Raw genomic sequence first — 22,890 nt, forward strand, 5'->3', positions numbered from 1 at the left:
CTTCTCCACTCATCTATGGCTGCACGCTTGGGTGGCCTCTGTCTTTCGGTTACTGTGAACCAAGCGGGTGTGAATGTGGTGTGCACAAATGAACCAATTTCCTTGTAAGACTCATGGACCTCTGCAGCCAGGTGTGAGTGAGTCAACCTCACATCGTTTTGCAAGCGAGGGATGCTGACCTCTGCATCTGCTACTTCCCCAGTCCCTGAATGTTCCTCCTGGTGTTACAGCCTCAAGTCCCGTTATCTTTACCAGAGATGTTGGTGTAGGGGCGTTGCGGGTGGTGGTAGGAAGGAGAATAAACTCCCTGACCATGGTGGAGATGCTGCCTCCAAGAACCAGTAAGGTTCCTGGGGCTGCCAGTGGCTTGGGCAATGCCCCTTTGTGTCTTCATGAGCAGCTGTCAGGTCAAAGCCCCCACTAGGCACCAGCTGTGTTTGGGAGGAGAAGGTGAGAACCCCCCTGCGGTGCCTGCTGGAGGGGAGGGAGCCCATGGTCGCTGGGCAGGTGCAGCTGAGGCGGGAGGGCTGGCTGGCTGTCCTGGGGCATCTTCCTCTTCACTGCTCTTTGCCTGAAGTCGTCAGGGCCGGGCTGTCCCCTCCGCTCAGGAGGCCTGTTGTGTCTCTGTGGAAACCAGCCCTGTGTACCACCCCGGACCACGCCAGTGGACATTGCTTCATCTTTATCTTCATCGCCGGGCTGTTTCTTAGACTCACAGCCTTCATGTTGGGCTTCCCAACGATGCTATCTGTTACACTGTCAGCAAAGCAGGGGGCTGCGTGTAGGCCAAGTGTCAACAGAAGGTGAGGAAGAAAATCAGCCGCAATCTCAAGCTAATTACCCTGCCTAGAAGTTAATTAAATACTTGTTGGAAGCAGCAGGGTAGATCCTAATTAAACTTGTCTAATAACAGTGCCCTGACACTCCCTGACGCTGGGAATTCCTGCCGGGCTTAAATAATTCCACAGAGGGCAATCATACCTGTGAGGCGCGGTGTGCAGGCGGGCTCGAGAGATGCACAGGCCTCCATATTTTCTGTACTAATTTGCCACGTATCGGGCACTTCATGTGTGCTTCATTTACACACATTTTAATTGGGGAGATCCTGGATGGCTCCTAATGATTCTGTCGATTTTCCCCTTTTCCAAGAGGAAAAGAAAAGGAACAAAAAATAACCGATCTGCCGCGGAAGCGGTCAGCAGCATCATTTTGCATGATTTGGGGTAATGATCATGATTAATGCTTGTTTATTGTGATATCTCTTGTGTTATGTAAATAAAGCTGTGGCCTTCTCCTTCCCGTTCCTGGGCGGTGGGGCCGCTTCCATTTGGAAGTGAGTGGAGGGCTGGGAGGGCCTTGCCAGCCGGCCGTGGGCACTCCGGGACGCGGGTGCCTCTGAGCCCCGCTCGGCTGTGCCCAGCCCAGAGTCACAGTCCAGTGGGCGGGCACCGTGTGGGAGCCAGGGAGCCCCCTCGGCTTCTCTCTTCTCCTTCCTCCCTCTGCTCTCCACTGTGCCTAGGAGTTCAGAAAAGTAGGAATCGCCCCCCAAAATGCAGCATTCCTGCTCAACGCTGGCGGGAAGCTGTGAAAGGCATGGAGGCTGCAGGCCCAACCACTTGTGAAAGCGGTGTCTGTGCTGTTTTAGCCTGTGGGGGGAAAAGTGGAGGCCGTGTAGGGGTGCGGGGGCTGTGTGTGAGTTTGGGGTGGTTTGGTGAATGAGAACAGTAGGAACTCATCGCGCCTGCGTTTGGGGCTGGAAATGGTTGTCTTCAGAGACAGAATTATGCTGTACCACAGGAGCACCAGATAGACTCACGGGCCTCCCCACGCCACAAAAGGTTGGGGCTTCCTCCTGTCTAGGAAACGTAATAATGCCTGCATAATCTTAATGCTTGTTCCAAAAAACCCTGACTCCTGACCAAGCTCTGCCGTTCAACCCGTGAGCTGTGGCGCAGGTCTGTGTGAGTGGGGACACCCCCTGTCCTGATCGTGCCCGTCACGGTTATGGATTGCTGGTCTCGTCCTCAGCACCCAGGCAGCCCTGGTCAGCCTTTGTCTAACGTGAATTGTCTGCTGCCACAGAGGTGCTGAACATCAGGCTTACCAAGGCTCCAAATGAAGTCAGTTGTTTTCACCACAGCATGAACGCCTACCTGAGTCCTCCTGTAACTCAGCTTGGACCTGTGAAGACATATGCTAATTCATTTTGCTTCTGCCCGTGAAGCTGTGGTTTGATCGGGCAGGGCAAGCCCCAGACCTGTTTCTCCATCTTCCTTGGAGGCTGGGCAATGAAAGGGTTAAATCAAACAACCGCTTTGTATTTTTCACCTTCTCACCAAACAGCATGAATTAATGAAAAGATGTGAGCACTCAGATCTTTTCTGGCAAGAATGCTTGTTGAAATAATCAATTAACCTTGGAAGATCAAATTGACAGGGCTTAAGTGCAAAGTTATTTAAGATGCCAGATTAGCCAGATGATTGCATTTGTGGCAAAGCAAAAAAGCAGCAAGAATGCTTTTGAGAAATTTCAAGGCTTCAGAAAGATTTAATGTTATTTCCCCTCAGAATTAATCTGCCCGTTAGAACATACTTTAACCTCATACAAGTAATATCCTGGGATAACTTTAATTCACCTCTTTCCTTTAGTCATACAGTGAAAATGACCCAAAGACAGCAAACATATAAGTGAATTTCGAGCCTTTGCTTGCATTTATTTTAAACGGGTTTTTAAAAAATTAAATCAACTCTTAATTAGCATCACTTTTTTTATTTGAATGCAGGTATTCTAAATGCACCAGAGTGCCACTTGGATATCTTTATTTTGCAGTAGATGCTTCTGGTTGTTGTATAATCAAGATGAGAACATTTTACTCAGGCAATGCCTCTAGGATCAAAGCCACCGTTTTAATAACTCCCTGGCCACTCTGATCATTTTTGAAGAAAATAATTGCACAATTCCCAGGAAAAAAAATCCTTGAGAAATCGTGTCACTGGGTACAACCTTGGTCAAGTCGTGTGAGGCTGACTCAGGAAACGCCGGGGCCAGGGGTGTTCGCGCTCAGCCAGACATGAGGGCAACAGTGTCTCCTTATAGATTCACACTTGTAAAATCGCGTTAGAAGCAGTCGGTCTTTACGTGGTGTTTAACTTACTCTGCTTTAAGATGTCATTGACAAGATGTGAGTATTGCTGTAATTTGGAACAGTGACTCTGGAGAAGAGAGCGTAATTCACACTGCACGTACTCCGACCCTGGCTAGCTCCATGACAGTTTATGTTTCTTGTGAAAGCAGCCTGCTTATTGGTAATTCCTTTAAATAAAGGAATTATTTTCCTAAGCAATTTGTTTTGATTGTGTTACTTTCTAGCTCGTCCTCTTCTGCTGTGATGGAAGAAAAGCTAATCTGCTGGTTTACTATCTCGCCGCACATAAAAGACAAGTGGAAAATGAAATTTTTGAAAAGCTAAACTCCTAATTTCTGTGACAAAATGTGAATGAAAATGATGAACTTATTCATAAGAGATGAGAATTTTGAAATGAATGATTTATGGGTATAAGCCTTAAAATATATTAATTTAGCATGAAGGCAGCAGATTTAAATGTAACTTGGTTGCTGAACAAAAAGCATGCACAATTGCATGGAAGTATAAACAATGCCCTCAACCAGTGGTGCTGGCTGAGTGAGGGTCACGCTAAGAGTTGGAGGGACTCCACGCGCCAGTGGGTGGTGGGCACCCACGGAACCCAGCCCACGTTTGCACGCACACCTAGGTGAGTCCGAGTTTGCAAATCCAGCTCATAAACTATATTTTGAGCCCTCCAGCTGGAATCGATTGATCCATGGCTGGGCGTTCTGTGAGAACATATATCTCTAGCTATAACTCAGGGCTTCTCAGTCTCAGTACTGTTGACACTTTGGACTGGGAAGGTCTTTGTTCTTGAGGCCTGTCCGGAGCATTATCAGACGTTTAGCAGCATCCCTGGCCTCTACCCATTAGATGCCAGTAGCATTCCCTCTGTCCCATGGTCGGGACAGTCAACATTGTCTTCAGACATTTCCAAATGTCCCCGGGGGGAAGAACAGCCTCCGACTGAGAGCTGCTGACGTAACCTACAACAGCCCACGAGCACGGGAACCTTGTTCTAAGACCTTGGCAGAGGACGAGAGACTGGCTATGAAGCCAACAAAACATCTGGGCCTGGGCCACTTCCAAGGCTCTGTACTTAATTTTGTATTTATATTTCATATTTGCAACTTTTATGTCTTTATTAAAGAAGGCACCCAAAATTCTAGAAGTTCAGGCCCCATAAAATCTGGACATGCACCTGGGTCTCAACACGATTTTATTCATTAACTTACTTTTCTGAATCAAACTCTATCCAAAATGGCCTCCTACCCCTCCTCATTTTGCTTAGTTTGCTTAAACCTTCAGTTAATCTGCACTAACTGGCTGCCCTTACACTGGGCAAAACATGCCTGCCCTCGTGGAACCCAAGAAGTTTTGAGCAAAAGAGTCAAGGCCACCTCCTGACATCAACCCCTGTGTTCAGAGGACTTCAGGGTGGAATCAAACTTTTGCAGCAAAGGGAGTGACACAGTCCTGTCTTCATGCTCGTGAGGATTTCATAAAAATACAGGTTGCCAACAAAATAATTCTACTTATGTTTATTTATGAAGCTACTTTCAGATTAAAAATTCTTTGAGAAATAATCCCAGTGCCTGCCAACATCTTCTTATTTCTTAATATATGTATATATCCTGCTGGATGGATAGATGGATGAATGGATGATGGGTGGAGGGGAAGATAAATGGATAGATGGGTGGATGATGGGTGAATGGATGGATAAGTAGAGAGACAGATGGATAGATGAATAGCTAGAGAAACTGATAGATGGATGAATGGATGGATGGAGAGATGGGTGGAGAGATGGGTGGAGAGATGGGCGGATGGGTGGATCAATAGATAAATGGATGGGTGGATAGATGAATAGATAAAGAGATGGATGGATGGATGGATGGATGGATGGATACAGAGATGGATGGATGGATGGATGGATGGATGGATGGATGGATGGATGGAGAGATGGATGGATGGGTGGATAAATAGATGCATGAATGAATGGATGATAGGTGAATAGATAAAGAGATGGATGGATGGATGGATAGATGGATGGATAAATAGATGCATGAATGGATGGATGGATAGATGAATAGATAAAGAGATGGATGGATACATGGATGGATGGATGGATGGATACAGAGATGGATGGATGGATGGATACAGAGATGGATGGATGGATGGATGGAGAGATGGATGGATGGGTGGATAAATAGATGCATGAATGAATGGATGGATAGATGAATAGATAAAGAGATGGATGGATGGATAGATGGATGGATAAATAGATGCATGAATGGATGGATGGATAGATGAATAGATAAAGAGATGGATGGATGGTTGGATGGGTGGATGGATGGATGGATACAGAGACGGATGGATGGATGGATGGATACAGAGATGGATGGATGGATGGATGGATGGATGGATGGATGGATAAAACACAGTATAAATATTCTACATTTTTTCTGTTGTTTTCTCCTAAAAAAGAACACAGGAAACGGTTATTAGTGGTTAGCTATTAGCAAAGGAGCTGAGAATTTGTGGACTATTAGCATGGCTTTAAAAGATTTTCACTTTTCATTCTTTACTTTCCTGTAATGTGTGTATTTCCTTGCTGTGTGTATAGTTTATTTTTATATAATTGGGGTTATCTTATTGGCCAGATAACGGGCTGGTTGTTTTCCTCTTTGTACTTTCTGTATTTTTTAATGACTACACTCTAAGATATGAGTCCTTCTGGGAGCTCCCTGCTGTGTACGATGATTTGTCCTCTTGCCTCATTTTGGATGAACTCAGTGGACACATGTCCTCCTCATCTGAGGCCTATCCCTGCCTCCCATCCTGCGCCCCACTGGTCTCTCTGAAACAGTGTTTTTCTCCTGCACCTCTGGCCGTACTCTGTCATTGCTCTTTGTGCTCATCACCCTATGTCTGCTCCTGGTCTTGCCTACCTTCTCTCTGCCAGTGGCCAGTGTGCCTCTCCCAGCCCTGATCCTCCCCCTGAGCTGGGCGTCCATGAATGCAGGGCATAGGGAGCTTTCCTGAGATATGCAAAGGGAGCCACTGTCAGGCTGCCCTCCCACCTCCGTGTCAGTCCTCGCATTCACCTCAATCTTTCCGGGCCCTGAATGGAAACTGTGCACATTACCCTGCACGTTGCTGCTCCCTCACGCCAGGACAGACTCCACCCCAGTTCAATCATGCAAGCCAGAAAATACTGACACTCAAGGGAGATAGCAAAATCACACACCTTAGGCCCCACTGTCCTCTAGGGGTGTCCAGCAAGTATGTCGGGGAGCAGCACATTTCTGTGCAAAGGAGTGAATTGTTTGACTTGTGTGTTGATAACAGAAGGTGTTTCTGTGCCTTAAGAACAGGCTGTCGGGAGCGCCTGCCTGCTGGCGGGTGACTAGCTGCCAGCTACCGCACACTAAATCTTCCTTTCGAAATCTCAGTTTGTCATTGGCAACACACCACATACTCTGCTTTTGGTAACTATATCAAAGACAACATGTTTATGCCTTACATTGGTCCTGAGCATGATGCCACCAACGCGGGTGGACAGAGAAGCCTAGGAAATCAGGGCTGTGGAGTCAGACACGAAACAAGGAGTCCCGATTCTGAACTCAGGAAAATAACTTAAAGCCTCACGAATCTCAGCCATGCTGCTCAACGCTGTGTGCAGGGCAAATCACCATTTCTCAGCTCCTCATTGCTTTGGCTGTAACTGTATGGCCTTAAAATACTGCCTGAAATGGAAACACTCAGTATTTACAGACTTTGGCGTGTAATGCCAGACAAGCCTTCTCAACTTAGGAGGTGCACCTTGTTGCTCTTGTTTTGCAGCCATCATTCTCATCCCTGCAAGGGAGCTAAAGGAAATGTCTTTCACACCCTGTTAGGTGATCATGGGAAATAGGAGACACATGGACAATGATAGGAGAAAAACGCTCCCAAAGATTGCCCCGTGCACAGTGGGCTCCACACAAGGCACGGGCCTTGCTTGCTGCTCTGTGAAAACCCCACTCAGTGGCTCTACTCACGTGGACACCTGGGTCTCAGCCACAGTGCACCCTCAGCCCCGAGTCGATTGGACCTCAGGAAAACCAGCGGTGCATTTCCCTAGCACCTGCTGCGAGCCCAGCACCACCCCTGCATCTTCACAGACATTGGCTCCCACCGGCCTAACAGCAGCCCTATGTGGGAGGGTGTACCTCCCATTACAGAGGAGGAAACTGAGGCTAGAAGTGGTAAGTGACTTGATTTAGGTCCCACAGCTGTGAAGGAGCAGAGTGATGACTTGAAGGAGGAGGAGTCTGGCTCCACAGTTCACACTGGTGACCATGACAGGCAATGTCTAAACCCAGCGGAGTGCTTACCCAACGGTTCACTCCTTGTATACACACACAGAATGCACAGACAGGGGCGCACATTAGGAAGCTGGTGAGGCCTGGGCCAGCCTGTTCGAAGACCACAAAGTGCTTCTTCCTTCCGGGACTCCCCGGACTATCCCTTTGCCGGCTACAGCAAGTCCCTCTCTTCTGAGCTGCTTTGACTCTGATGAGGTGTCAGTCACACAGCGTAGTCTACTGGAAATGGCACAGCTGAAATACGAACTGAAATCCTGCTGTCATTGGACAAGGTTCAGAATTTGGAGCATGGCCGCATCCCCGGCCATCGTGCTAGGGATCTAGGTCTTTGTCCTATGCACTCCTGTGGTGAGCTCTCCGTGGGTTCCTGGACCAGCATCTCCTCCGGGGTAACACAGTGAGAGCTCAGGATGGTCCTGCCTGCCTGCGAGAAGGAGGCTTCCCCAGGAGGCTGCACCACGGGAGATGTTCAGGGGGTCGCAGGGGCTGCAGCCGGCTCTGCTAACCAGCCTGTGAGGACGGCAGGGTTCTTTGTCTACACTGAGCTAACACATCAAGGGGGACGGTGCTGTGGGTCCTGTGCCACTATAAACATGTCCCATCACAGAGGAGTAGCGCAGGACAGCAGCCAGAGTGAGTGGGGAAGGAAGCACTGGGGCCTGACGTGTCCAGGCCTGGGCGTATTTTGGTAGCAATCCTCATCAACAAGCTTACCTGGGCAGGGTTTAGCAACCTCTGATCTCATCAAATTCGTCTTTAAGACCCCAACCTCGCTTCCTATTGAGGACAACTTGAACCAAAGTCTTATTGTGATTCTCCTCAGTCTGCTGAATATGGGCCATTCTAGAATCATCTGTAAAGCTTTATTCTCTTTTGGGGCAGGGGCAGGGCTTGTAGGGATAGGAGGCTATAGGTCTGTCTGCCTGGCTTGGGTGCTAGGATTCTGTCACTAGTCTCTTTCTTTGTTTTTTGCTTTTTGTTTTTTTGAGACAGAGTCTCACTCTGTCATCCATGTCATCCAGGCTGCAGTGGCACAATCTCAGCTCAATGCAACCTCCACCTCCTGGGTTCAAGCAATTCTCCTGCCTCAGCCTCCCAAGCAGCTGGGACTATAGGCACATACCACCATGCCCAACTAATTTTTTTGTATTTTTAGTAGAGATGGGGTTTTGCCATGTTGGCCAGGCTGGTCTCGAACTCCCAACCTCAGGTGACCCACCTGCCTTGGCCTCCCAAAGTGCTGGAAGTACAGACATGAGCCACCGCGATTGGCTGTCACCAATGTCTTTCTAAGGGGTTGCCTGGGGTTGCCTGGGGTTGCCAGTCCAGTGCTGTCAGGAAGAAATATAACGCAAGCCACACATGTGAGTTTACATTTTCTAGCAGCTATTTTTAAAAGATGATAATAAGAAATAAGTAAAAGTCAGTTTAATAATACATTTTGTTTAACACAATATATTAAAAATATATTCGTTCCAGTCCAGCAAAGTTAGTTTTTTGTTTTGTTTTTTTTTGGTTTTGAGACGGAGTCTCGCCCAGTCACCTAGGCTGAAGTGCAGTGGCGTGCTCTTGGCTCACTGCAACCTCCGCCTCCTGGGTTGAAGTGATTCTCCTGCCTCAGCCTCCCAGTAGCTGGGATTACAGGCGCCGGCCACCACACCCGGCTAATTTTTTTGAATTTTTATTAGAGATGGGATTTCACCATGCTGGCCAGACTGGTCTTGAACTCCTGACCTCAAATGATTCGCCCGCCTCGGCCTCCCAAAGTGCAAAGTGAGTTTTATTCGGAAGTCTTACTGTGGGCCATAGCCCAGGGCCCGCAGCCTGAGAGCAGCACCGCAGAGAGGCTCTGCCTGACCGCTCTGGCACAGCGTTTCCGCCCACAGCTCCTATACGTGCGGCAGGGCTTCCGTACCTGCAGAACCACATCCAGCTGGCTCAGAAGCTGCAGTGATCAGAACCATGTCAGGGTTTGGGTGGAAGAGTGTCTGGTTCCAGATCACAGAGACCGAGTCACTAACCCCGTCAGGCGTTACCTCATGCAGGAAAATCAAAGGACCCCGGTCCTGTATCTCCATTTTTCTATTTTTATTTTTTATTTTAAGTTCTGGGATACATGTGCAGAATGCGCAGTTTTGTTACATAGGTATACAAGTGCCATGGTGGTTTGCTGAACCTATCTTTTTTATTTTTTCTTGAGACAGGGTTTCGCTCTTATCACCCAGACTACAGTACAGTGGCGCAATCTCGGCTCACTGCAACCTCCGCCTCCTGGGTTCAAGCAATTCTTCTGCCTCAGTCTCCCAAGTAGCTGAGATTACAGGCACCCATTACCACGCCCAGCTAATTTTTTGTATTTTTAGTAGAGATGGGGTTTCGCCATGTTGGGCAGGCTGGTCTCGAACTCCTGACCTCAGGTGATCCACCCGCCTTGGTCTCCCAAAGTGCTGGGATTACAAGCATGAGCCACTGCGCCTGTCTCTCCACCTATCAGCCCGTCATCTAGGTTTTGAGCCCTGCATGCATTAGGCGTTTGTCCTAATGCTCTCCCTCCCCCCGGCCCCCACCTCTCGACAGGCCCGTATGTGTGTTGTTCCCCTCCCTGTGTCCACGTGTTCTCGTTGTTCAACTCCCACTTATGAATGAGAACACGTTTGGTTTTCTGTTCCTGTGTTAGTTTGCTGAGAACGATGGCCGTATCTCCTAAGGAGACAGTGACTTGAGCAGGAGCCCCAGGGGCGGCGTGCACCCTCTCGCCTTGTCCTCAGAGCGCCTTAGCGCCTTCGGAGGGCGGCCCATCCGCACAGAGCTGGGCTGGTGAAGTCACGCCACAAGCAGAAAGGCACAGACGTGGCTTCTTACCCTGCCTTGATGTCTCACGGCACCTTCCCCATAATTTTGCTGTGAGCCTTAAACTACTATAAAAATATAAAGTCTATTAATTAAAGTTTTAAAAACCACATTCTTTTTTCCACAAAAAAGCTTCAAAATCCGGCATGTACTTGGCAGTCTCTGCACACGTCCATTCGGGGGAGCCGGATTTCAAGGGCTGAGGAGCCTCTGGGGCCCAGGCTCTGTCCCATGGGGTTCCAGCTCTGCACCCAGCCCAGCCCTGCACCCAGCCCAGCCCTGCTCTGTGACTCACACGGCGATTACCTGCTAGAAAGGGGACCGAGGGAAAGAAAGAACGTAAAAGCCTGAAGTAGCGTGTCTCCATCCTCAGTGCCACCTCCTATGCAGTGGTGAACTCACCCAGTCATTTTGATATTTAAGCCACACAAGGCGGCTCAGGCTTGTAATCCTAACACTTTGGGAGGCTGAGGTGCGAGGCTCTGTTGAGCGCAGAAGTTTGAGATTAGCCTGGGCAACATAGTGAGACCCCATCTCTACAAAAAATACAGAGAAATACAGAAAAATGGTGGTGTGCACCTGTGGTCCCAGCTACTCAGGAGGCTGAGGTGGGAGGACTGACTGAGTCCACGAGGTCGAGGCTGCAGTGAGCCGTGGTCACACCACTGCACTCCACCCTGGGCGACACAGTGAGACCCTGTCTCAAAATAAACAAATAAAAATGTGTTCATAATGTCTGTAGAATAACAGCATTCAATGGATGAGCTATAAAACACTGCAACTCCCTGTTAAGGCAGAAATAAGTCAATAAAGCAAGTATCTTTTCCTGATTTCACTTTTTCTTTCTTAAACACACCAGCAGGCAAACCATTTATGTTTGGGTGTTCAAATCTTACCGTCTATGATACTTAGAGTATGTTCCTCGGCTTTATTTCATGATAGAATCTGTGCTGAAGTGGTGGTGGCTTGCATATGTTTTGTGCATATTCACTGAACTGAGTGGATAGCTTTTTTATTTTTTTTTAAAAAGGCCTGTGTTTTAGGTAATTACATAAATAGGTATCAGAAATTTTCTTACTTTACTATATAATAAGGTGGGAAGTCAGGTTTAAAATAGAGTTTTAGAAAAAATACAAATCATAAAACATCGATTATTTTATGTTAGAATAGACTGCTTTACATCTAAAAGCCTTTTATGAAGCATTTTAACCATTTTAACCATCAACTGCTCTGGTGAAAATTAAGCTTGTTCCTAATGAATAAATCTGACATAGCTCCAATGTAGTCACTCTGTGATGAGCAATATTCACGCTAAGCCCAAAGCTCACACTCCACAAGCCTCTGATGGTATAAATCCCTTCCTCACCCCGTAGCTCCTCAGCCCTCAGGACAACCCTGTGTGACAAGTGTGGGGGTGGCGGGAGTTTGCACGTCACAGGCCATCTGGTTGACCCTGAGTGGTGGGCCGGGTAGCACTGGGGTCCAGGGATGAAGGTCCCAGGGGAGCTCTCTCCACCATCATGGGAAGGCCGTGGTAAAACTGCGGACTCGGATCAGCAAGGTAGGAGCCACACTGGGGGGCAGCGCGGTGCAGTGGTCACTGAAGCCTCCCTCCGGCTGCCTTGGGAGTAGACTCCCAGTTCAATGGGTTACTAGCAAGGCTAAAGTCAGTTTTTCCTCCTACATAGCATGGAGCTAGTGACAACATTTCTGCGTCGTGTTCCGGAGGCTTCTGAAAGTTCTCAGAGATGCACACACAGCATCACAGTCAGTCCTCAGGACGCATTCTCACTGCGGCTTTGGTGCTGGGAGCTTACCCTGGCTGTGGGCACCAGCATGGAGCTGGTGCCAGCAACAGGGTGAAGAAGAGAAAGACTGGGTTTATTTTTAGGGGGTTGAGGGAAAATAATGAAAATGAAAAGGAGAAATTTTTTTGATGAAGAAAGAACGTGAGAAGGCCCAAGGATGAGGAGGAGTAGACGGCAAAGGAGAAAAGCAGCTCAGCTTCGTGGAAGCAAGGGGAATGCCGGCAGGCGCGGGAGAGGGCAAGACGCCAAGTTCTGTAATAAAGAAGTGATTAATTGAAGCAGCCGGAGAGGATCAGAACAGAGAGCTTTTGATATGGTGCAGTTAGGAAGGAAGGCTGCGAAGAATGTTAAAGCTTATGAAAAAAAAAATAAGGAGAAAGAAGAGTTGAAAAAATTAAAGACTGGAGACCCGATTATTTCAAACGGGTTTGCTGTTTGATTCAGCGAAGCAGGCAGTGCTCTGCTAATCATGTGAATTTGTGAATTTCTCCTCCTATGGAAACAAATCCTGGTCTGAAAATCAAAACATATCAGGACCCAATCATGTGAAATAAAATTCACGAAATACAGTATGAAACAATCATGCTCCTTAAGCTCTTGAAGGACTTTCGAAGTCAGAGTGACGACAGCTCAATTCCACTTCCTGTGCATTTGTTGTGAAAATTCAGATTCTTGGACGTATGTGGAAAAGCCCAGGGGGAAATAGACTCCTGACGTGCAATGCCTAGTTGGGACTCTAGTGTAAACTTGTGAATCAGAGACTCTAAATGTTGAAGATCACATGGGGTAGCTGGATGGGCGGTCACGCATAATGACAGCATTTCAACCCTGGGTGACTCCCCTTTCAACGTAGACTAGGATTACCTAGAATTATGCAGAACCTTTCTTCCTGAGAACCTGCAATGAGTGCGAATTTCTCACTTGTCTTTAAGGTTTCTGTGGATTAAACAGATTTCAGGGACATTCCCATCTCCAGGAAATATGTGGGCATGTTGAGGTTGTATTAACTGGAGGTCCCTGAACCGCCATGGCCATTTCAAAGCTACCAAATCGGGAGATGGAGAGGTAACATAACTCCCCTCAGGGGCCCAGGACCTGGAGTGAAATCTAGACTCACTTCCTAGCCCCTAGCCAATGTTCACTCCGCAGAATTTTGGACTGACCCACTTATGATTTACCGAGTAATGAAAAAGTAGAAAGTGTGCATTCTGTGGGCCACTCCAGTGGCTTAGGGAAGACACCTCTATTGAAGGGTGAGAAGGTTACACAACAGCCGACCTCATCTTCCTCGCCTGCCCGTTAGCCCAGGTGCTTCCTCCGTCATCAGCAGCCTGAGGAAAGCTAGCTGGGAGGACTTGGTGGGAGGAAGCTGAGACGCCCTGAGCACGTGACCAGCAGCGTACCCCACTTAGCAAATGGTACGTGCTACTTCATTGTGAAACAGAACACGGAAATGGAAGATTCCTCACACTGGGGAGCCTCTGGGTCCTCGATAACTGGACAAGAGTCAGCTACATCCTTCACTGCCTGAGAGTCTGTGCACCAGGGGAAAACTAGTGTATGTAATCACAGATGTTGACTGGAAAGTCTTTATACCAAAAGTCATTATATTAATATCTTTTACAATTGCTCTTCACAGACCACTGTGTTTAACATTTTCCAAAATTAATTATATCCGTATCTTTTACTACCGCTCTTCACAGACCACTGTGTTTAAAAATATTTAAAGTACCTGGGTGGCCTAGGAGATCTGAGACTTAGTCCTCAGATTACCTGCTAGCTAATCTTGAGCACTCAGATTTCTTCGGGTCTCAGCTTCTCCCTCTGTGAGATGGGCATGTTAGACCAATGGACTTCTGATACTCCTGCTGGGTTCCACTGTCGCCTGTGACCCCGCAGCCCACACTCTCCTGAGGCTCAGTCTCTCCATCTGTGGAGTGACTCGGTTGAGCCGGATGGCCCCAGGGCTCCCAGGAAAGCCAACGGTGTGGATTTAATCAACTCCTCACTTTAGTCATAGGCAGGCCATTGCAGCAATTCTTACAAAAACTGGAAATGTCCAAGCCTCAGTCAAGTACTAGAAATATGTGCTCTCTTCATGCGGCAGACGACGCCTCATCAGCCTTTGCACAGCCAGTGACCAGAGGGGTGGCCCCAGCGCAGGAGGCCTGGATGAAGGCTGAGGAAGAGAGGAGGTGAGCCACCACTGCACCTGCTGCCTCAGTGCCAGCCTGGTGGGTTCATGCTCTCCTTTCCAAGTGCAGAGTCCTGAGGTTGCTCACACAGGTACAACATGGTACACCCTGATCCAGCTCTACCACACAGCCCTCATTCTTTCGAGTGGCAACACTCTGTCCCCATTTCTAAAAAGGAAGCTGAGGCTCTCTCGGGCTGGCTCAGGTTCCCGGCACAGCCAGGACTGGAGTACAGGACTCAGCATGCCTGACCTGTGGTTGTATTATGTTTACTTTCACTGTGTCAACATATTGTATCACTTGTTCATTTTTTCCCGAGTAGATGTTTAGAGTATTTCACTGCAATGTCAGTCCTGTAACCTTTACACACACAGAACTCTCCAGAAGGTGTCAAAATGTTGCCTTTAGGGCTGTTCGAAGAATCCCAACTTTAGAATCTATACACTGGTATTGATTTCTATTTCCGTCATGGGAAATAAATAGTTTTAAAAGGGATTTTTACAAATGTCCCATGACAAAATCTAAGTCACAAAAATTCAGCAAGGTGACTGTGTCCGTGTTTTATGGAATTGGTGTGGTTTCCTGGAGCTGCACAGGAAGGTCCTCTGAGACGTGCACATGACGGAAGGTGCGTCCCGAGCTGAGGAAACTCTGGTGGCCTCATTCTCCACTCAGTTGTGCCGAGACTCACTGGCAGCAGGCGGGGAGCACACTAGCGGGTGAAGGGCACACAGACCCCTAAAACATCAGAGCCACGTGTGCTGCCATGGCAGAAACACCGCTAGAGGTATGGGCTGTTGGGTTTTTCAGCCCAAGGCAAGAAATATTAATTTGCTAAGTTGGAATGGAAAATTAAAACGTGGTGCCAGGTGTCTAGATAAGTAAACACAGGCTGTCACAGTGCGAGGGCCAGGTGCTCCACAATCTCTGTTAAGCTGGGCTGTGTGGCCTCGGGAAACCTCTGCTCATCGGTCAGACGTGGGCTTCTGTGGTATCTTCTGCACCACGGGGCCTGGGCGAGCCTCCACTTCGGACACAGAGAGGCCTTGGTGCATCCTTGCGAGTCACCAGGAGCACTGGTGTCATATCCTGGTCCACAGACACAGCTGCATGCTGGCCGCTCCCCTCCCGTAACCAAAACACTCCGTGGAGTCAAACAGCAACTTGCATCAGTCAAACAGCAACTTGCATCGCAAAAAACCCCACATCTGTCTTCAGTGTCTTCCCTAAGCAGGCACACAGTTCCATTTTAGGTGTGGCCCATCCCAGCCGTGGGAATGCTGTTACGGGGTGGGGACGGTTTGAGGTCTCCCCCAGGAATGTGAGCAGACGCATGTGGGTGAGAGACAGCAGTCTCTGTGTGTCCCCACAACAGGACAAGAATCAGAGTTGAAGAACTAAACTGTTTCTCCCCGTCGGCAAGAGTGTCTAAAAATATTTTATCAGAAGAAAACCAACATTTGAAATGTGCTTTTACATCAAATAGACAAGGGAAGTGGAAGTTTACAGTTTATAAACAGCAGGGCCCCTTTTTTCACAAATGCAGTGAAGTTGTTTCACGAAAGAAATACTTAGCCAGGTGTGGTGGCACATGCCTGTAATCCCAGCTACTGGGGAGACTGAGGCAGGAGAACAGCTTGAACTCAGGAGGCAGAGGTTACGGTGAGCCGAGATTCGCCATTGCACCCCAGCCTGGGCAACAAGAGCGAAACTCCATCTCAAAAAAAAAAAAAAAAATGCTTAGCCTCTGAACCCAAAAGGTTAAACCAGAAAGCACTGCCCACCTGCAGGGGAATGCAGAGTCCAGCTGCCCCAGGCGGATCCACTGCAGGACCCTCAGAATGAGAGTCTAGGGCGGGGGAGAAAGTCTCATGCCACCCTCAGTAACAACAGAACTTCCTCCAGCTGTCAGGGGCTGGCCTGAGTGACTGCAGGAACCCACCCCCAGCTCCTGTGCACAGTGCACAGAGGCCGTCATGAAGTTTGCTGAAACTCGTGGAAGCTACTGTTATCGGGGGAGACTAGTGTCCTCTCACTGGAAGATTCTAGAAATCATCAGATTTAGGATGCACCGTCCACCTGGAGCGTAAGTGGCAGAGGTATTCCAGGCAGTGCTTCCCAGGAGAACCTTCTAGAAGCCTTTCCAGTCCCTGACTAGGGTTGATGGACAAAGAGGAGAAAGTGGGGGATGAGCTTTCATCAAACTGACTCTGCTACGGCTTCCGCTGACTTCGGTTTTCCCTCTCCAGAACCGGGGATGGCTGGCTCCAGCGTGGCCTCACTGCCTATAAGCCATTCAGCCCCTGTCTGCCTTTTTGTTTACACTGAGAACACAATAGGAGCTATAGTCCTTCCAATACATCATTTATAAGTGTGTTCTACCTCTGAATGCGCAGGCAGAACTGGCTGTGGGTGAATAAGCTCTGTGAATCTTGCCAAGACACTGCTTTGTTCAGCATTATTCTTCACAATAGATACCACACTTTGGAAGTAATTTTAAAAAGGGAATCAAAATAGTGGTACTTTTAGCCTTTGTTTCTTTTATACCACACTGCATTCTCTGTCTCTCATTCAGCCGCTCCCATTATTCTGACAAATTAAATAAACCACTCCATTGCAGAAAAGCGTGGGCAGGCAGGACTTCACTCCACTGCAGCCCCGGGAAGTCGAAATAAACATTTGAGGTGGGTTCTGCTAGCCATTTCATCTAACTTTAGTCAAGGAGGGGAAAAAATGGGGAAAGACTTCAGAACTTGAGTGGGTCAGTAGCCCCCGAGAGTCGGCCTGTACAGTAGGTCGCAGCCACGGTGTGGAGGGCAGCGGTTTCCAGGAGCGCTAGAAAGTCCTTCCTGCTGCGTGGCTCCGGGAGCCCAGAGGGTAAGTCACAGGAGCCCGGGGCATCGCAAAGGTGAGCAGCAGACTGCGCTGACGCCTGGGGCTCTGTTCCTGCAAGCAGCTTGGCTCTTCTTTCCTTTTTAAAAAGGCCGTCTTACATTTGTTGAACTGCTTCCTAAAGAGGGAGTGAGTGACTCCAGGAGGAGGAGGACTTCTCTCTCTCTCTCTCTCTCTCTCTCTCTCTCTCTCTCTCTCTCTCTCTCTCTCTCTGTCTCTGACTCTCTCTCTTTTAAGCTCTACTTAGAAGTTTTTGACTTGTGCAATCACAATCTATTTATGAAGTTCAGGCAAGGAGAGAACTAAAGAGGAGGAGGAAGAAGAGATGGATAGGATTTTAGAGGGTCATACTGCCTTTGGTTTCCTTAAAGTCCAGGGATGTGCTACAAAGCTGACGGGTGACACACTTCTAACTTTTGGCCTGAAAGCGTTTTTATTTGTACAGAAGAAAAAACAAAAAGTGTCTGTTTGCAAAGGGATCTCTGTTAAATTAATGACTGATTTGGACTGGAATTACATGGAAGTCATTTTAGTTACAACTGCCTCTGTCCTCATTAGTCGGATGTGAAATGTGGGGTAGCCATTTCTCTGAGAGTCGCTCTGTCTGGATTCGGAGAAATCCTGACTATCGTAAAAATCATCTCCCATCGCCTGTGCCAGGACCTCACCCTCCTTCCGTTCCTTTTCCCACACCCTCTCTTAGCAGAACCGGTGGAGCCGGTGGAAAGGACAGTGTCGAGAGCGCATGTGGTCAGGGGTCTCGGAGGCAGCCTGATTTCCTTATGAAAACAGAGCTCTGGTAAATGCCAGTTACGGAGATGGCTTTGAAGGCTGCAGCCACCAGCTAAGATGGCCTCATCTAAAATGCAGGCGTCTGCAGCATGGAGGGGGCTCTGTGTTCCAACAGAGGCATCCCCTGGCTTCGGAGTCAGAGGGCACTACAGGCACAGGGAAATATTGAGCCGCAGTAGTTTGAACAGAACCATCAGGGTTCATCTTTTATTACCAAAGAAAGACTTGAAAAAGCCCAGGTGAAATTTTCTTCCATTGTCTAGGAAAATTCTCTGTAATTTGCCCCCTGGGAAATCCAAGTGCCTTGTGGCCGGGAGCCCCCACCCTACTCCCCTCTGTCCATCTCTCTCCTGCTCTCCTTGCGTAAATGTCTCTGGGGTCCCTGGAGAACCGAGGGGGCTGAGCAGGGGACACTGAAGGTCAGGGTTGCCGACTGTGGCCTGACTTTTAAGCTAAAGAGGTTTTTCTTTCTCTTGTTGCCCTGTCAGGTCTAATTTGGTGGCATTATGCTGAGAGGGCGGGCCTGCTCCTGACAGGAGGGGGTTAAATGAGATTACAAGCTTTGGAGGCTGTCAGCAGCCACTGCTGCCCGGGGATGTTAAATTGCGATTTAATGGTCAGCTTTATCTGGATGGTATCAGTGCAAATCTGCTGTTTTCAGCAACTTAATTGGCACAGTGTTTGCAGGAGTTTTTCGGGGAGGTAGGAGAGCTGACCAGATTTTAATGCTGAATTATTTAGAGATCAAACTGGCAGAATGTCAGTGGGAATCTGTCGCGTGTTTGGTTTTCTGAAGCACAGAAAGCTTATGAATGGGCAAGATGCTGAATTCTGCTGTGATGCCCGCAACTTTCTAAAAATATTCACAGGGTCTGATGCAGCTCCGAGTTTATTTATAGAGGGAATAAACAAAGAGTAACAGTTGCTATCACAACATATGTGCAGTGTCTGATTTGTGAGGGGGTACCGAGAACGCAGAGGCAGCCACTCTCAACAGAGCCAGTGGGGGCTGTCGTTTCAAAATTTTAACAGATGGATGCCGCCTGTGGAGCTGCGTGTTCCCAGGGTGACTCACAGGTGACACCACACTACCGCAGGACCGACGGTGCATGCTTGTGTGCGTGAGGCATACACGTGTGCATGCCTGTTTGTGCGCTGGGTGGGTACACAAGTGTTCATGGATGTATGTGCACGTGTCCACGTGTGTGGGTATGCATGAGTGTGTGTACACAAATGTGAGTGTCTTGTACATGTGTGGGAGTATGCATGAAAGTGTAGACAGATGTGGGTGTCGTACGTGTGTAAAGTATGCGTGCACATGTGTACACGTGTGTGGGTATGCATGTGTGTACACAGATGTGGGTGTCATGTACGTGAGTATGCGTGAAAGTGTGTACACAGATGTGGGTGTCAGGTACACATTTGTAAAGTATGTGTGTGTGCACGTGTACATGTGTGCGGGTGTGAGTACGTACACAGAAGTGGGTGTCTTGTACATGTGTGTGGGTATGTGCAGGTATGTGTGCAAGAGTATGTACACAGATGTGAATGTCATGTACACATGTGTAGTGTGTGTGCACATGTGTACAAGTGTGCAGAGATGCGTGTGTGCATACATAGATGTGGGTGTTGTGTACATGTGTGCAGTTATGCATGTGAGTGTGTACATAGATGTGGGTGTCATGTATATGTGTGCAGGTATGTGTGTATGTGTACATGTGTGTACAGTATGACTGTGCATGTGTACATGTGTGGGGGTATGTGTACCTGTGTACACAGATGTGTCATGTACGTGTGTGGGAGTGTATGTACACATTGTGGGGGTATGTGTGTGCACATGGGTACATGTGTGGGTATGCATGTGAGTGTACACAGATGTGGGTGTTGTGTACACGTGTGTAGAGTGTGTGTGTACATGTATACATGTGTGCGAGTATGCATGCATGTGTGCACAGATGTGGGTGTCGTGTACGTGTGTGCTGGTATGCATTGAATGTACATAGATGGTTTCATGTACATGTGTGCTGGTATGCGTGAGTGTACACAGATGTGTGTGTCATATACATGTGTGGGTGTGCATGCCAGTGTGTACACAGATGTGGGTGTCATGTACACATGTGTAGAGTATGTGTGCACATGTGTACATGTGTGGGTATGCATGCACGTGTGTGTACACAGATGTGGGTGTCGTGTACATGTATGTGGGTATGCATGCACGTGTGTGTACACAGATGTGGGTGTCGTGTACATGTATGTGGGTAGGCATGTTAGTGTGTGTACACAGATGTGGGTGTTGTGTACACGTGTGTAGAGTGTGTGTGCACCTGTGTGCATGTGGAGGGAGTGTGCCTGTGTGGGGTGCATGCGGGCCTGCATGCAGGATGGGGTGTGATCTGTGACAAGTGTGCTGGCGTGTCTCTCCGTAACAGCTTGTTTGCATGGAGGTCGGCCCCCTGGAACTGCCGCATTTCAGCCCGTTTGCCCCCCACGCCCGTCAGTGACCGCAGCTCATCCGGGCCGTGCCTGGCCGGATCTCTGGGTCCTCGGGAGGGTACGTGGCCGCCGTTCTGAGGGCGCCTGCAGGGAGAAGGGGTCTGGGCAGCGCCTGTGCTCCAGGGGGGCTAGAGGCCTGGGCGGGGGAGGCTTGTTCCCACAGGGACCCCAGGCAGGCGGGACCGGCGGTGGGGGGTCGTGGAAGGAAGAAAGGAAGCGGAGAAAGTGCTTCCCCCGCAGACAGCAGCATTGTCTGTTCCCGTGAGGGTCAGTCCGGAAAGTTCAGGATTAGTAAATTTAATATCCTGTCAAAATTCCCGTGATAATGAGCCCTGGCTGGCCGGGCCGGCCCCGCGGCTTCAGCTCTGCAGCCGGCGAGATAGCGCGGCTGATTGATGAGCGGGGATCGCGCTGCGCTGGCACCAACCGGGTGAGCGGGCGGGGCGGGGCGGCCGCGGTGCAGGAGCTCGCTGGGGGCTCCTGGGGGTTCGCAGCCACCTCGGGAGCGGCCCGGCCGCAGCCCAGCGGACCACGGCGTGGCTGGATCCCGCGGGCCCTGGATTTCTGTGTTTTAGAAAAATCAGGAAAAAGCCTTGTAGAAAATAATCCCACAGGGATCTTTTCCTGGCCTGTTGGGCTGCCTCAATACCCATCTCTTTCCAAATGGACAGGGGCGTTTCGGAGCCAGAGAAGCGGAGGTGGGGGGAGGACGGAGCTCGCTGGGGAGGAGCTCACCTCGGAGGGGACAGCGGCCGCCCGGGGCGCGGCCTGGGTGGGTTTTGGGCTGCAAGGGCGATGCAAAAGATGATGTTCCTCACCGAGGAGCCCAGAAACCAGAAAGTTCCTGGGCAATTTGTCCAAGGCTCTGCACCTCTCTAAGCAGCTGTCAGATCTGTACATTATGGTACATTGAATCTGAATGAGGCTCTCAACATCAAAACCCTGCATCCATTATGATATCATCTCCCGCTCTAGGCTGTAATGCTTATTAATTCTGCACCCATACTCTCCCGGCTTCAGCAAATGTATTCCATCAGCCTAGCATTTAATTTAATTAGTACAGCTGGGCTCTCATTCTCCTTTCTGTGTCAGAGGTATTGTCAGCACGTTCTGCTGTAACACAATTACTGATTGCTTTTAGATAGGCAGAAATATGATTAGGGTATTGGGTGACTGTATCATAAGCCTTATTAGATTCATTTGAAATCTGGAGATAAATAGGAAACTTTTATTTGCAGTGTAATGAGATTATGCTTATTAGGCCAAGGCCTCGCAACCTTTTGCAAAGAACACAGTGTATCCGCCGGATTATGCCCTGGAAACACACTTTCTGCTCCCAGCCTCCGAACCATTGCTCGGCGCCTCCAGACTGAACCGTTGTTGCCCTGTGTGCTTTTAGGATTATGGTCGCCGTGGTGTCTTCCGCATGATAAGGACCTGGGAATCCCTTTCCTTCTCCAAGTCTGATGGAATACATACGTCTTGAAATGAGATTTCTTTCTTTTTTTTTTTAAGAAATGTTTTGGAAAAATCAGTGTGCAGGCTGAAAGAAATTATCCTTTTAAAAGTATTTATTTGCTTTTAAAGATGTTTGCATTTATTAGACGTCGCTTACTGAGACTGGCATATAATGAATGTCTTAAAAGTTCCTAGTGTTCAATCTCTAAAACGTTTATCACTGCTGTTACTGTTTTGATAACTGCTAGCACAAATCCAGAAACAAGTATTATTTTTATTGGCATTTATTTGATATGCTCAAATTTCTAATATTTGTCAAGGACGAGAACTTTCTCCAACCCAAAATACGTCAGTTCTGAACAGTGAGGAGCCAGCACAAAGGGCAGGTATGATCTGAGGAAGCCTCTTGACATAGAATTTAGGGTGATAATATATTTTACTGAGCTAAAATTGGCCAAATGTATTTATTGGTTACAAAACATAGTATTTTTATACATAAGGAAAATGATCATGATTTTTCCTGGATATAAAAGTTTTGGAATGATATATAAATCTCGCTTTAGGAAAAAATCCAAGATGTAAAATGTAAATTTGCAGAACACATGCAATTTCTCAAACTATAAACTATTTTCTCTGTCACCCTCACTCCATTTTTACCAGATCATTTATAACCTTATTGGATTTCAAAGAATCTAAGTAGATTACTTTCATGAACTCATCTATTGTATAATGCAAGTCCCACATATAAAGTGATTGTGTTTTGGTGTTCACTTACCCAAAAGCAGGAGTATTTATTTCTTAGTTAAATATGTGATGAAATCGAGATATGTGAAAAGGCATACCTATGCTGGCTCACCAAAACCCAAAGCTAAGAAGGAGATGGTGGGGTCTGGGGGCTACTTGTTTAG

General features: G+C 48.3%; 1 long non-coding RNA gene across 1 annotated transcript in view; it reads left to right on the top strand.

The window, feature by feature from the left end:
• Nucleotides 1–16,946: 16,946 nt before the first annotated feature.
• The window catches only part of LOC115894583, a 134,249-nt gene continuing 128,305 nt past the window's right edge, over nt 16,947–22,890 (top strand). Inside the window, exon 1 of the long non-coding RNA XR_004054710.1 lies at nt 16,947–17,031. This is a non-coding gene — a long non-coding RNA (uncharacterized LOC115894583). The remainder of the gene's footprint in view (nt 17,032–22,890) is intronic.

Source organism: Rhinopithecus roxellana, chromosome 18 (assembly GCF_007565055.1).
Source record: "Rhinopithecus roxellana isolate Shanxi Qingling chromosome 18, ASM756505v1, whole genome shotgun sequence".
Classification (NCBI taxonomy): Eukaryota; Metazoa; Chordata; class Mammalia; order Primates; family Cercopithecidae; genus Rhinopithecus; species Rhinopithecus roxellana.